At 47.4% G+C, this 15,692-nt stretch overlaps 1 protein-coding gene and 1 non-coding gene across 3 annotated transcripts in view; both read left to right on the top strand.

The window, feature by feature from the left end:
* The first annotated feature begins 3,547 nt into the window (after positions 1 to 3,547).
* On the top strand, positions 3,548 to 3,619 carry TRNAE-CUC (transfer RNA glutamic acid (anticodon CUC)). The gene has a single exon. It is a non-coding gene; the product is annotated as a tRNA-Glu (tRNA).
* Positions 3,620 to 3,940: 321 nt separating this feature from the next.
* Positions 3,941 to 15,692, top strand: part of DNAJC5 (DnaJ heat shock protein family (Hsp40) member C5) — a 35,404-nt gene continuing 23,652 nt past the window's right edge. Inside the window, exons 1-2 of one of the 2 annotated variants that reach the window (XM_050907092.1) lie at positions 3,943 to 3,997; positions 14,910 to 15,036. The gene's annotated coding sequence lies outside the window, so the exon portion shown is untranslated. Of the gene's footprint in view, positions 3,998 to 14,909; positions 15,037 to 15,692 lie in introns of both variants that reach the window. The other variant, XM_050907093.1, reaches the window with a different exon arrangement.

Raw genomic sequence — 15,692 nt, 5'->3', positions numbered from 1 at the left:
AACACCAGCTAGTTCCCAAGAGAGATCTGTGCTCAACCGAGGGCTGGGGAGCTGCGTGCCCACGCTTATCCTCCAAGTACCATCACGTTGCTCCCTTCACGGCCGGTGCCGCAGGTGAACCAGATGTGCCTCGAGCTCCCTCACGCCGTTTTTCCTGAGCTCGGAGCGTGGGACCGCAGCCGCAGCGGTAACCTTGGCGGCAGGGACCGAGGCTGGAGAAACTTCTAACGTGGAAAAGCAGCAGCTGCGGCGCTGGCTCGGATTTACGGCGTGATACCTTAGGGAATCGGCTTCTTGGAAGCTCTGGCAGTCGCTACTGATTTAAACAGCACGGTGCAGGGGGAGCAGTGAATGTATGACTGGAGCTGGGAGCTGCTCTCTTAAATTTAAAAGGGCAGTGGAGAGCAGGCAAATAGGTTGTGAGAGAGGCCAGCAGAGCTCCGTAGCTGCTTGGTGTGCTGTGCTTCCAGAGGAAGGATGCCTGGCTAGGTTTGAAACATATGCTTGGTGGTGAGGGTTTGGGTTTGTTTTTGTGGGGTTTGGGGTTTTGTTTGTTTTGAAGGTCGGGGGGTTTTTTGCTACTCGACTTCCGTAGGTAAAACTATATCTCTGCAACTGGGTCTAAGAGCAAAGGGGTTGGTATGATACCTGATCCTGGAGGAGAGATGCTGCAGGGAGCACCCAGGCTGCAGAGCCGGGGCTGTGAGCTCCCCTGCGAGAGCCCCAGGGGCGGGAGGATGCTTTTCCACCTCCCCAGTCCCTTCCAGCGAGGGATCTCGGGTGTTTTGAAGGAAGGTTAATTAAGCCTTCCCTTCCTGATTACGGGCTTGACAGTGTTTTTGTCACTTCCCGGTTTCTAAGTGTGCTCCTGGCAGCTCTCGTGGGTGCAAAGCCCCGGTTTCCTTCAGGGCTGGGCTGCGGACTGCAGTGTCCTGTGCAAAGGACAGGGGGGACGCAGCTTCCTTCCCTGCCAAAACCTGGGACCAGGAGCGTACGAAGCCCCGGCAGCCTCGTGAGCACCCGCCTGCTCTGTTGTAACCGGGGGAGAAGGCTTTGACAGCAGTACTCCTCTTCTGTTCATCCCCTGCCAACAGCCTCGCTGGGCCAGAGCTGCTCCGAGGGGCTCGGGGGCAGCCCGGTGTCCCTGGGTGGCTCTCCTGCTGCCTTGGAGCCTGGAGGGGGTTTGTCCTGGAGCTTTTTCAGAGTCACTTCTCTCTCCTCCTTCTTTTTCCTGTTGCTTCCCTTAAATGAAACATCCCGGTATTAGATCTATGCTAACGAGGCCAGCAGATGAGACCCATCAGAGCTGGGATCTTTGCAGGCAGCGACAGAGCCAGCAACCAAAACAGCGTCTCCTCTTTCCTGCTCCTCTGGTTTTACCGCATGATTTTCCTTTTCTTTCCTCATCGCTGAGGACTTGCTGGGCCTCCTCTGATGGCTCCCATGTTTCCAGGGGGTCCAGGCTGAGCGAACGTTATCGACTGGGGACGCGGTAGCTGACGAGAGGCTTTTCCCACGGCGGTGCCTCCGGTGCTGCTGCCTCGCTGGGAGGATGCTTGTCTCTCCCCACAGCTCCTGCTGCTGCGGTTGGTCTCTGCCGGCTCCATGGTGCAAAGCACGGGGCCAGGTGTCGCAGACGGCCCGTTCCCGATGCGTTTCCAAGCCGGGTGCTCATGCAGCAGCGTCTCTGCATGGCCGGGTCCCGCTGTCAGCCTCGGCTGCTCTGCTGGATGGGTTGGGGGGATAATTTAGGTCCGTAACTGGGTGAGCACCCAGCAAACAGGAGGGAGCTGAGGTTCACTGGGGAAGGGAATGCGGCAGGTGCTCCCGAGGAAGCCTGAAGCCGCATTTTGGGATGTGGTGACACATGAAAGAGACTCAGCAGTTGTCATTGTCCCCTGCCAGCAAGCACCCAGGGACAGGCTCACCCTCTTGGCTTGAAATGAAAACTTCCCAGGGGATTTGGGATGTTTGTCTCCTGCCCGTGAGGAAGAGGATGGGAACCCTCATCCCAGCAAAGCACCGACCCCTCACTCCTGCATCGCTGGGAGTTTTCCTAAACCCCAAAGTGCAAGGTGACATGCGGTGGCTGGGCAGCGCAGTGTCCTGTGCCCTTGCTCTCGGTTTGTGCACCGTAATCGCCTGGCTTGGAAAGGAGAGTTTGGGAAAGTCCAGCGCAGGGCACTGGGATACCTGAGCCATCAAAAGGAAACCTGCATCGCTTTAAAGGAGGGGGTGAGCACCCACACCCAAAGACGGGACGGCTCGGGCAGAGGAGTGCGAGGTGCGGAGGCTTCATGGGGAGCATCGAAGGTGGGGGGAAGCCAGATCGCTCCATCCCACAAAGTGGGAACAAGCAGATAAACAGCAGAATCGAAAAGTAACTAATTGCAGAAAGCTAGGAGCCACTGTTCCCTGCTGGCACCGTGTCCCAACCCTCAGCCAAAACCACGGCAAGTGTTTCATGAGGAATTTGACATTTATGCTCATGAGATGGGTTGCACAACTGCTCCAGCAGCCAGGAGCCTGCGCTCGTCCCCGGCTGAGCGGGCAATGTCCAGAGCCAAGCGCTGGCCCAGGGCTCCCAGCCTGGGCCCACTTGCTGTGCCCCTGTGGGTGCAAGCAGCCGGGGTTGGCCCTGCATGGGTGCTGGGGTGGGTTCAGCATCTCTTCTTGGGTGCAGGCTCTGTGCAAGGTCCAAGGTGCAAGGTCAGTGCTGGGAAGCCCTGTGCGTAGCCCGTGTTTTGGAGGGGGAGAGGTACTGGGCATCCTCTGGAGCATCAGTGCTGGAGCTGGGCTGGGGCTGGGGGCTCGGCAGCCACCGAAGGAAGCCGGGGCTGGAGCGAGGAGAGGGCGCTGGCATGTGATTAACGGCGATGACTCCATTGGCAAATGGGATACATCATCGTTCATTTCTTTAAAACGTGAGTCAGAGGCAGCAGACGGGAAAGGCCATTAGAGCGGCGCAGGGATGTCATGTCGGGGGGCCATGCCGGGGCGGCAGGAGGGACGGCCGGGGCGAGCTGCGGTGCCTGGGCAGCGTTCCTGCACTGGCACTGGGGTCACCCGCTCCAGGACACGCTGGATGGGGGGAAGTCTGGCTTTCACCCGCTGGTGGGAAACAACAGCGTTCCCCAGGGAGCGGCCAGGAGTGCCAGGAAACTTGAGCAACTGGGAAAAACACTCAGACTCGTGAGCTTAAAAAAAACCTGTTTTCCTCTAACTGTAAGTGCTCGTTTGTTCATTAAAAGGAACTGGCTCAGCACCGTGCTCCTGGGGCACGCAAGGGCCGGCAGCCCGCGCGGGGGTGGCAGGCCGGGCGCAGCGCCCCGAGAAAAAGCGCAGATGCCGAAGGCGCTGCACAAACCCGATTTAAAACCGAGGGTCGATGTGCATGAGCTCCCTGGACACCGCCCGGAAAGGCAGGGAACCCCCAAGTCTGCAGTCCCAAGGCGATGCGCTGCTCTTGGCCCCGGCCCCGCTGCAGCCCCTGCCCGGCCCCGGCGGCAGCGCGGGAACTGCGGCGCGCGGGAATGGCTCTTATCGCTCCCTGGTGGTCTAGTGGTTAGGATTCGGCGCTCTCACCGCCGCGGCCCGGGTTCGATTCCCGGTCAGGGAAGTTTCTTTTTTTCTTTGGTTTGCCGCGCTCTGCCTGCTTTTCGCCCCCCTCCCATCGCGGCCCCCCCCCCACGTTGCGCGCTCCACGCACCCACGGACACGCGCGCCGCGTGCCCGCGCCCCGCGGTGCGGGGGGGGTGTGTGTGGAGTGGGGGGCCCTGCGTGCCGGCGGTGCGCAGGCGCGGTGCGCTGGCTCCTCCCCCGCCCGCCGTCGGCGTCGCCGGGTCCCGCTCGGTGTCTGGCGGCGGCGGCGGCAGCGGCTGAGGGAGAGCCGCCGCGACCCGGCGGGGGGCCGCTCGACGCCGGGAGTGAGCCGCCCGCATCGTGGGGCCGCCCCCGCCCGGGGCTGCCCGGCCCCCGTCAGCCCGCCGGGGCGCAGGTGAGCGTGACGGCGGGGCCGGGCCTCGCCGGGCCCGGCCCGCGGGTGGAGGCCAAGATGGAGCTGGTGCTGCCGGCGGAGGCGGCGGAGGGGGGGGGGGAGGGAGCCGTGAGGGGAATGGGGGGTGTGGGGGGGCCGGGGACCGGGCAGGGAGGGGGCGTTTTGGGGTGGGGGGAGGAGATGGAGGAAGAGGGGACCGGCGAGGCAGGGTGTCCCGGGGGAGGGTGGGATGTTGCTGCCCGCTGCCCTGCCCGCATCTGCCCGCTGCCCTGCCTGTGCCCGGGTGGCATCGGCCGGCGAGGGGCTGTGGGCGGCTCTGCAGAGCATCCCTGCCTGGCAGGGCGCCGTGTCCCCCCTCCCCGGGAACCTCCTGCCCCGGGAGGGGTGGGATGTGTGTGGAAATCCCTGCTCCCCTCCTCCCACCCACATGCGCATTCCTCCGTGGCGGTTTAGGGGCCTGCGTCCTCTGCCTCGGAGCTGTAAAGATTGAGGGGGGGAAAAAAAAAAAAAGAACCCAAACAAAAGGCCTGGAAAGGTGAATTCTAAATGAAAGTCATTCGTGTTACGCGTGAGCCGTGATTCACGATGACTGGTTTTTCGCTGGAGGGATCTCGGATGATTTTTGCTTCCTGTTCCTTACATTGTTCTGCTTAATTTTTAAAAAAATAACTTGTAACTGCTCAGATTATTATGTGCTTAATGAGTGACGTATTAGCAACGGGAAGTAAATCCAGCCTTTATAATGAGAAACTTGCAAAGGCAGCATAATTCTATTTATTTGTGCAGTGTCTTCTGGTTCTCGAATTAAGAATTCCGGTCAGGTAATTCTGGTGATACGGAATGCAACTGGACGAAGCGGAGACAGCGAATTCACTGATAACGCCTCGCTCTTGCTTTTATGCTTTATCAATATCTTGCTGTTATACACATCATGACACAAAGCCGTTGACTTTATTACCAGTGTATATTACACTGATGGAGCCATTTCTCCCTTGGAGAGCAAGGTGAAAGCCATCCGTATGACACAGAAAGGAAAGGCAAACGTTTTTATCTTTTTTAGATTTGTTTTTATTGGCGTATTAATTTTCGTGTGCTGTGAGACATTGCTGTAGAGCTGTGTATGCTTAATATTCTCTCTCCTGCAGTAAAGCTTAAAAAAATGGCATAAATTTGGTACATCATCTTACACCGGTATGAAATAATACAATTCTCGTAGCTGATGTCTGCCTAATATCCTCATGCTAGCTTATCTTAAGGAAACGGAAATGTTATATGTGTGTTTAAATACTGTATTAGTTTGCTGCTGTTGAAGCAAAAACTTGTAGGCCGCATTCACCCAGTGGCTGACCAGTGGTGTTTCACCCATTTCATTGGGTAAATTAAGCTATCAAAAGTATGTAAATCTGATGGGATTTCCTTTTGAAATGCGTCAGGATTGTACCTGTTTAAATTCTTGAATAGTAGGAGCCACCTCTAAGTGGGATTTATTCTTTTGACCACAATTTCAGTAGAGGCATTTTCAGGTTCTAAGGCATCTGTTGGTTTCAGGCTGCTTAGGATCAGTGTTTGCATTTTTGTTTGCTTTTGATAGAAAATGATAGAGTCCTAATCTGACTAAGAGATCGCGAGAAAGAGATGCCAAATTAATTTGCATTAATGAATTAGCTCTAATAATTCAAGTACGCTGTGCTCTGGGAGGGAGAAAAGAGGGGAAGCAAAAGCTGGAGTCGAAGAGAAATTGACTTTAATATATAGAGTGTAGGATGAAAAGAAGTTTATTTTTATTGAGCAGCTTCCTGTGGTTTTCTGGCGGTGCTCTTAGGACTCTGGAGAAACTTGTCATGATGCTGGCCATGCAGAATCTGCTCTGTGGATAACCCCGAGTTAGGAGATGAGATTTTCTGTCAAACAGCTTTTTATAAGCATAAATAAATGCTTCTTTCCCCCCCTCCTTTATTTCACCTTAGTGATTGTCCACGGCATTTAAATGAAAGGGCAGATGCTGCAACGTGGTCATTCTCCTCCTAAATTTTTCATGTATTGTATTGATAAATTGCAGGCTGTAGGTTCAAAGTGCGGGTGAAACCAAAGTAGAGATTTCCCAACTTCACAGGGTAGCTGTGCTATGTTTAACCATCTTTTATCAGTGAGCGTCTGAAGAAAGTAATGTCTTTGTAGTATGTTTTGTCTCGTAGCATAGACCTGATATCCATGTTGATTATTCCCCAGAAGTATAAACTCTCTTTCGGTCTTCCCTAAATGCCAAGCAATCCGCCTCCTGGTCAGTTGGTGGTGTGCCTGCTTTTACAGCTGGGTTGCAGTAAGTTGATGCGGTTTGTGGCTGAGGTGGCACAGTCAACCGACCTGGCTTCGGTTATGAAGTTGCCCAAGATGGTTGGAGCCTGCCAGAGACTGGTTTTGCAGCGGGAGATCAGAGCAGGGGTCGAGATACAGCTGTGATACAGACAAGCTCTTCTTATCGTGCCCTGTGAAGGCATCCATCAGGTCAGCGGTGGCGTTTGGATCTTCATACTTCGGAAAAAATTGAGCGGTACTAGAATTCGACTTAGGAACCTAACAGTATGAACGTTGATTTTGAGACTTTTGGCCTAATTTGCAGGTTATGCTGTTAAGGGAGGTGGTAGTTGTCAGCAATGATGCTGTTAATCGTCATGTTTCTTCTCTTTGTGAGCTTCAAGAAGGATTTTTGTCTCTGTTTAAGCATTTTGATAGTGAATACTAATGGAAGCCTAACTGGATTACTTAAGAAATCCAGGTTAAATGTAAAAGTTGCTGATATGACTCTTTTTTCTGAATTTAGGAATTCAGTTGCCAGAATATCCTCTCTGGGAAAGTGGGCACAATTTAAGACTGGAAGGTGGTTCTGCAAATCCAATCTGTTCATTGAATGACTTGACTTATAATAACAATGCTGTAACTGGCCTATGATAATTGCCGTATTTCCCTCTTTTGATCGGTTTGCCAGTGTTTTCTCTTTTTTAAGTATCATTAATAACCAGATCAAAATATTTTTTCGGTTTGTTTGGGAAGGGAAGGGGTTGGCAGAACTTTTCTGCAAAGCCTATACACAGGACTGAGCACTCCAGTATCCTCCCCAGAGCATGCAAAATGGCATCTGCCGGCATTTTCACTGCTCTCCCGTCAAACACGCAAGCATGGGGATTAATTTAAGGTAATTTTAATCCACTAACTGGTTTCCTTCACGATTTGATCTCGAGCCATGCAAGTCCTCTTTGTTTGGCTTTGCCGCTTGCAGTTCTAGCTCAGGGCTCTGCCACAACTCCGCTCACGGCCTCTCTTCTCCACGTTTACCTGCCTGGGTAGAAAACGAAGCAGCGCTAGAGAGGGATTGCCTCTGCCCGGGAAGATGAGGCTCTTCTGTCGCTCTCCACTAGTGTGAGGAAAAGACGTTTTCAGGGAGCGGGTGTGTGCAGTTTGGCGCATCGCTTGGTTTCCGTGAGGTGACCCCCCAACTTGGAAGCAGATGGCACAGAGGGCTGCAGTGGGCCAGTCCACGGTCTCAGGAAATAGTTGTGTGGCCACCTGTGCCGTAAGACAGATGGGTCATGGCAAAATACAGAGGGATGAGGAACGTGGCTAACGCTGAGGACCGAAGCGAAGTGTAGCACTATTTTTTTTTTAACATGAGAAAGTTGTTTTCCTTGTGCTCCAGTAATTGAAGTAATTTGAATTAAGCAATATGGGTTTAGAAGTGTCCATGTAAATATTTTTTGCATATTTAACTCTAGCTACCTGTCCCGGCCATCAAAGCTCTTCCACACGTTCAGGATGATTTGGTGACTGACTGGACATGTGCAAAAGAAAAGACTTGGAGGATAAAAAGGAAGTTGAGGAGTGATCTTGATGCACCTGGTGAGCGTATGCTGTCAGCAGGTTGCCAACATTTATAATCTCTCAAGAGCTGTTCAGGAATTCTTTCCATTGTTTTAATATATTTTTTATTCTTACAGTTTTGTTACTATGTCAACTACTATGTGTTGATGCTGGTTGGTTAAAAGCAGTCACCGGTTAATGTTGAAAGACAGGAGTTTGAATGGTGTGCTATATCTTAAGATTTACTTAGGAGTTCTGTTAAAGTATTTTCTTAATCAATAAAAACATACGAAGCATAGTTGTTAGAAAGTACATGTTTTAGTTTCGGAGGTGCTTTGTTTCCTATTTCAGGCAGTGTAAACTGATATAAAAGAACTGCATTCCAGAACAAAAGTGCCTCAAAAGACTGTTTAAATATTTTTAACAAAGTGATAGTAGCTACCAAAAAAGGTAACAGATTTTTTGTATGTGCTTAGAATAGCTAAATAATAACAATTACTGGTGTTAGATTGCAGGGGTTTTAGTGCATTATTGATGTGTAGGTTTTTCTTGGGAGAGAACGTGAATAAGATTGCTTTAGCATACATTCAAATTTCTTATGTCCTGGCAACTTCTTCTAATTGCACTTACCTTGTAACGGCATTGCACTAAAATGTGCCTTTTTAAAGTCCTTTTCTGCCTTCTTCAGTAATGCTGAAACACTTTCAGTGCCAGCATGTTGTAGGGCCAACTGTAAAATTTCGGTATGTTTTTCTTCCAGGTGCAAGTCTTTCATCCTCTTGTGCATGCATTGGTAGAAGAAAATTGAAGGCGTGTGGTGCACAGCAGTGCGGTAGCTCCCATGCAAACAGAACGAGTCTTCTAGGCCCAAGTTAACTTAAATTAGCAGCTGCTCTCTCCTCTTTCATAATCTGCTCGAGGATTTTGTAATGAGAATAGAGTTTTTTGATGAAAGATTGTTGAGGGGTTTTTTTTTCCTTTTTAATATACTTCAGCACCGTGATCTAAACTTTGTTGGATGAATGGTTGAGCAAACAAAAAACCCAGTGGCATTTAGTTACCTCTTATCAAAGCACCACTAATGAACCTTTTTTTTGTGTGTGTGTCGTGGTTTAACCCCAGCCGGCAAGTAAGCACCGCACAGCCGCTCGCTCACTCCCTCCTGGTGGGATGGGGCAGAGAATCGGAAGGGTAAAAGTGAGAAAACTCGTGGGTTGAGATAAAGACAGTTCAATAGGTAAAGTAAAAGCCGTGCGCTCAGGCAAAGCAAAGCAAGGAATTCATTCCCCGCTTCCCATCGGCAGGCAGGTGTTCAGCCATCTCCAGGAAAGCAGGGTTCCATCACGCGTCACAGTGACTTGGGAAGACAAACGCCATCACTCCGAACATCCCCCCCTGCCTCCTTCTTCCCCCAGCTTTATGTGCTGAGCATGGCGTCCTATGGTCTGGAATGTCCCTTTGGGCAGCTGGGGTCAGCTGTCCCGGCTGTGTCCCCTCCCAGCGTCTTGTGCACCCCCAGCCTCCTCGCTGGTGGGGTGAGGAGCAGAAAAGGCCTTGACTCTGTGCAAGCACTGCTCAGCGATAGCTAAAACATCCCTGGATTATCAATGCTGTTGCCTGCACAAATCCAAAACACAGCCCCATACCAGCTACTGTGAAGAAAATTAACTCTATCCCAGCCAAAACCAGTGCATCGTGACATGATATAAGTATGCTTTCATTAACTGGTATTTTTGTGATGGTGATGGTCTGGTGGCTTCTGACAGATGAACGATGCAAGTAAATAGTTCTATAGATCTGATTGCAATGACGGGCAGTATCTAATACCGGTGGGGAGAAGTTGATAGAAGAGCACAAACCAGAGATCCAGCCAGCACCGCACGCTTCCCCCCGCCAGCCTTCTGGGCTTCCTCTTCCCTCCGAGAATATGTCTTTATATATCCGTCAAGAACCGTTTTTTAACTGCTTGCCCTAGGAACACTGACGTACACCATCCTGCTTTTGCTTTTGTCACACGGGACTTCACAATCCTTACTTGGTTTCATCTGTGTCTTACTAAAGTTGTGTTAGGTGGCAGTGGTGGGGATTCTGGAACGTTTGTGGCTTTGACAGGACAATCTGTAGGAAAAGTGAATTTATAGGACCTATATGTTGATAGTATCTTGCAGTGCGGATAGGAAGAGTCCAAAGTTTACTGATGTCATTACAGTAGCCAAATATGCAGTTACATAAAGTAGAAACTTGCACAAGTTTTCTGTTTGCTTTTCCCCTTTTATGTCTTTAAATTTTTGGCTGTATTTCAAATGAAAATATTCTTTTCCCTTCCATCTGTCATTACATATTTTATGTCTTAACAGGATTTTCTGTTACTGTGGTGGTAATATCTTAGCAATTTTATTTATGCTCAGAAATGGTTTGTAATTTTGTGTCACAGTTCCAGTGCACGATGTGTAATGCGGGCCTTTGCCTAGGCTGAATCAGTCATTAAAGAATTTTCCTTACGAATCTGCTTCTCATGGCAGGAGGATTTAGGGACACTTACTGTAAAAAGACTATTAGGTTTAAAGCTGCTTGTAGAGAGGAGGGGGACTTGGGAGCCTAACTTCAAACCTTTTCATGGGCAGTTACTAGTGACAGCGCCTGCAGTAATCTAGAACGTGCCAGGTGCAGGAAATTCATTCTACCAAGACTAGGTTGCACCAAGTGAGATACTTACAATTTCAGGTTGCATCTAGTGTTACTTGGTGGTATGCAATTAGGGGAATTTAAAAAAAAAAATGTGAAGAAATGTCTTAATTTTTCTTTACTTCTCTGTAGTTATGAGGTCAGCGTCAAAGTTGGCAGTCCTGCTTCTGATATTTAGAAGTGTGAGAAGGGGGATCAGCGGACAGAATGGGATGTGTTAAGATCTTGTTCAGATACTGGAGCGTGGCAGTGTGTCTTTGGGAGACACATGATGTTGTGAAAACAGCGGGTAGAAAGGGAATAAAATTAATGAGTGTTCATGTGTTTTTACAAAGGGCATACAGGATCCCTGTGAAATCACCTGGTATCTGCACAGGGAATTGAAGCAGTGCTTTCTTTTTTAAGTTCTGCTCTAGTTCAGGTCCATCAGGGACTGGAGTTATCCTGATAGAGTTCCAGGTCAGACTGATAACCGCTTTGATCCGAAACAGTTGGACTGATCCGAAACAGTCGGACTGATCCGATACGCCTCAACTGACTTGATCTATGTGACGTTTTGGGCCAGGGACCTCGCTGCATACTGCGAGCTCTGGAAGAGGGTGAGGTGGTTCAGCATGGTTGGTGGGGCCTCGGTGGGAGCAGGTGCCTGTTCCTTTTCCTTCTTGCCTGCATGGTCTAGCTTTTGCCGCTCCTAGATCCTCCGCTCTTCCCAGCACCCCTCTGGCATCTCCTCGCCTGCTACTCCTTGAGGAGGAGGGAAGGGACCGCGAAATTGTTCAGTGCTTCCATTGAAATCTGAGGCAAGCTGTTTCTCAGAAGCTATAACCAGACATTTTTCCCATTCTAAATTGAGTTAAAAAAATGGATTCAGTTACTGTTCAGAGCAGTGGATTGATTTAAGTTCCAGGTTCATTCTGAGTTGCTGTTCTTTGTGAACTTTAGGAATATATTCCATCTGATAACTAATGAGCTCTGTCGCACAGGGACGCTGCTTCTCTGCACGTGTACGATTCTGATACGTGTCTCGAGGAGTTATTCTGGTCTGAGTGGTGAAAGAAAAATAGGGTATGAACCATGTCTTTTCTTTAGAAAATGTCTTTTGTCATCATTGGGGTTTGGTTTGACAAATCAGTAGTAAATCAGTCATTCTTTTGAAGGCCCTCACGTTAATGTTGGGAAATAACGTTCTTGCTTTGGGTAGACCATTTTTATCACCGAGCAAAATAAATGCATATTGAACAGAAATATTTCGCCTGGACCATAATTAGTGAAAATATTTATCTTCCTTAATAACTGTCTCACTCCTCCTTTCTTTTCCTACAAAATTCCTGATTTCCACACTTGCTCACTTCATTCTTGTTGCACTTCTAAAAATTGCTTTGCCACAACATTTGCTATTCACAATTAACTTGGGAAAACCAGGCAAACAGAGTTTATTAAAAGGTGTTTGGAAAGTGCATAGTTAAAATTTCCCAAGCATACCTCACTATTTCACTGAGTGGTTTGGATAACAGGCACAACAATCAACATGACTTTATTTTTTATTACTGGTCCTGAAATGGAATATATGTTGGATGAAATATCTTGGATGATGAAAACCCAGCATCTTCTGTCGTTGTCCTATAACGTGCAACTCCTTAACCCGGTTCCTGCATCTTATCTTAAAACCATGTTTCTTCCAGTGACTTGTTCTGTTGACGTCTTCCAGTTAGTCCCTCTTGCATGTTAAAAATTATCTTTCTGTGATGGCTTTCACTCTTCCTTCCTTGCTATTTTGAGGCTGTTCAAATGTGTAAATGTATAAAATATTATTTAAAAATAACCCTAAATGAGGAAAGGTGCTATTTTGCAACTAACTCTGTTCCTCTTAAGGATCTTCAGGAAGATGTACTCTTGGTTTGGGGAATATATATAAGAATAACACTGGTTTAACACTGCCTTGACAGCATTGTGTCATGTATACAGGCAGACTGAAGAGACATCTGTCGTGCTCCGGTGTTAGTTAAGATCAGAGGGAAGAATAAAAGCATCACAGTCACAAAAACTATGGGGTTTTTTGGCTTTGTTCTCAGTTACTACTTCAGGTGGAAAAAAGACTAAATGTGATAATTCTATACTTTACACTGAAAGTAAAACGCATGTGCATTGGGAATGGCAGTGATTAAATGATGCATCAGTATAATAGTGGCCTTTTTGTTCTAAGTCCTCTGAAGTGTGATTCCAGTCTGAAAATTTAGTTTATAAAATCTATGTGCGTTTAGATGTTCTATTTCTTATCCCAATTACAATGTTAGAAAACTCAGTTACAATTAAAGTCTAGAAATATGGTTTTTCCTTAAGTGCCAGGTTTGCAAACTAAGTCTACGGTCTGAAATTCAAGCTGTGTCTTTTCTTGTTAATCACTAGTGAGTTAGTGGGAAAATCAGTAGGACAAATACCATTCTCAGTTGCCGTATTATTTCTAAATTATGGGCTGGCTTTTTTTTTTTTCTTTTTTAAGCAGCCATGAAATACTGTTGCCAGACTGCATGGCGGAACTGAGGACATACTTCATGCAGTTTGCAGGTTAAATGTGTGCAGAGTGAGAGAACAGTGGAAATAAACATCAGTATGGTTTCTGTAGGAGTAGTATAAAATAAATCTTTTTGTTGGTGAAACCACACTGTATAGTTAGAAAATACCAAAGAGTTTATCTCCTGTAAGAAAATGTCAGTTTAAATTAAAACCACTTTTAATCCAACCCTGTGATTTGTTTGGATATTTCTAGCCAAATGAGCTGGGTGGAGACGGTGTACAAGGTCTTAGGTCCTGAGCACCTCACAATCCAGACTGACTCAAACGTCTGAGTTGTATACCGGTTAATATATTCTGGGTGAATTATAAGACTATAGTTACATTAGCAGTGCATTCATAGTGACTTTCTTCAGTGCTGTGAAAACTTTTGGATCGCTAGGGAATCAATGCGTCATTTGTCCCAAGGTGCTTTCTGCTGTGTTTTACTGTGTGTTTACCGCTGGACATGGGCTCTGTTTTAGTTGACCTAAGAAGAAACAAAAATACTTGCAATGAAGGCATGCCTCTCCAGCATCGCCCAGCCTTCAAAAGAAAAGGAATTCTGTTGTATTTTCCTGCCAAAACAACAAGTAAAAGTTTGAGTGATACAAGCTGTGTTGGTCAGTTCCGATTTTATTGTGAAAATCCTAAGTCTTAACTTCCTTTATGCTGCTAAATGTCTATGTGCTGGGGATTTGAAAGGGGCAGGTGCGAAACTCATCTCCTCATGCATTTTAAACCATTTTCTGTAACATCTGACACTATCCAGTGAGGAGAAATCTGTTGTACGAAGATGACTGAAGAATGTCTTGCATGTCCAAAATATATATATTTTATTTATATCAATTAGTTTCGTAAATCTGTATTTATGACTTGCCATTTCACTTGCAGCTTTTTCAGGTCTGTTCTACCGCTCTGCGTTTGTGCAGGGATAGTTCTGATTTGCAGAACTGCGGGGTACGCTTTGAGGTCTTGCGATCGCTGGGGGAGCGTCGTCCTTAATTCAGATGAGACTGGCTGCGGAAAAAGCCATTTGTGGTTTCTCTTTTCAGTTGGCAAGTTGTGTTGGGGGCAGAGGTTTACCTGGGGGCCTGGAGATGGTCTGCTTGGGGGCCTTGGTCTGCTTGGGTTTGTGCTCACCCCCTCACCATAGCACAGTGTTTGAGTTCGAAGGGTTTTTATCTTACAGCCTGTGCCCTGTTTGTAATGAGGGGACCACTTATTCCTGGTGATGTCTTGTTTTGGGGTTTTTTGAGGCTTAACTGGACGATGCAGTTTGGTGGCAGGCAGTACTCATGTCAGTATTGCAGCTTGCTCCCAGCACTTCAGTTCGTGCAGAGTCTGGTGATCCTAGGGTGGAAAAGAGCATGCCATTTAAAAAATGTTATTGGTGTGATTATAATTCTAATCTGTACGTTTTTTGAAAGCAGTGGTTTTGAGGGTGTTTTTGAAAGTTATCGAAAATGTTATTTTCAAACTTTAAACATCTTTTACAACACCGATTGCTCTGTCCTGGCTTATTTTTCTCAGCTGCAGGACTGCAGGAGCGACTTCCTATTGTGTTTGTGATGTTTGCCTAACAGGGAATGGTGACAATCGGTGCCTTTACGCCAAGGACTTGTCACCTGAAGTTGCTGTAGCTCTGCTGACCTGGATTCCCGAGCTGTTGTCATGGCTTGGAGCGCCTTAACGTGAAGCTATGCCGGCAAGTTGCTCGATTGCCAGATCTGCATCAGAAAGTTATGTCAGTGCGTACCTCTTGAATAGAACAGGTTGTTATTAAAACTCTTATTTCTTGGCGTATGTATGTCCTTACTAGGCACGACCACTAGCACAGCGGTTGATCACCAGTACAACTCTTCTCGTCTTTGACTGCTCTGCTGGCTTTTCTGGCTGAAGCTTGTGGTGTTGGATGCAGCCTTGCAATTAGGAAAGGAAAAAGAGTGGTGGGTTTTGGTTTTTTGTTTGTTTGTTTTTTGCTTTGGTTTTTTTTTTTGTTTGGTTTGGTTTGGTTTTTTTGGTTTTGTTTGTTTGGTTTTTTAAACATTTCTTATTAGTGTTCGGTCTTACCTGAAAAGACAAATCTGTTGTGCTGTTTTTGCCTTTGTTTCTTTATGATCTAATAAAGAAGTCTTTAAATGTACGTTAGAAGCCTATGTTTTCGGTTTTTACAGGAGGAAATTAAAATGTTCTTTTCTCTGGCAGTTTCTGTGAGGAAGTGAAATAATGAAATAGTGAAGTCTCCTCCCCGCTCTCCACAAAAACTGGGGAAATACGGTTGAGCAATTAGGAGAAGGGATTTTTAGATATGCTTAGTTTTTAAACTTTGCAAAAGATAAAAATCTTTGGAACTAAAGTCTTACTGAGCGGATACAAGTGTTGCTTGAATAATTACGCATCTTCTTAGGCTGGGAGGACCTGATCAGATACATGAGGTAGAAGTAAATTGGGGAAAAAGTTTCTTTTCTGCCTGTATTATTAAATAAATAAGCTTAATTTTTTAGAGTAAAATCTTGTAGGTTACTAAAAACTAATTACCCTGTGAAGTAGAAAGAAAGGCTCTGACGTTACAGAGACAATTGCATTGGATTCCTGGTGGTCG

Source organism: Gymnogyps californianus, chromosome 17 (genome assembly GCF_018139145.2).
Source record: "Gymnogyps californianus isolate 813 chromosome 17, ASM1813914v2, whole genome shotgun sequence".
NCBI classification, from domain to species: Eukaryota; Metazoa; Chordata; class Aves; order Accipitriformes; family Cathartidae; genus Gymnogyps; species Gymnogyps californianus.
This window is presented reverse-complemented; position numbering and strand designations above follow the sequence as displayed.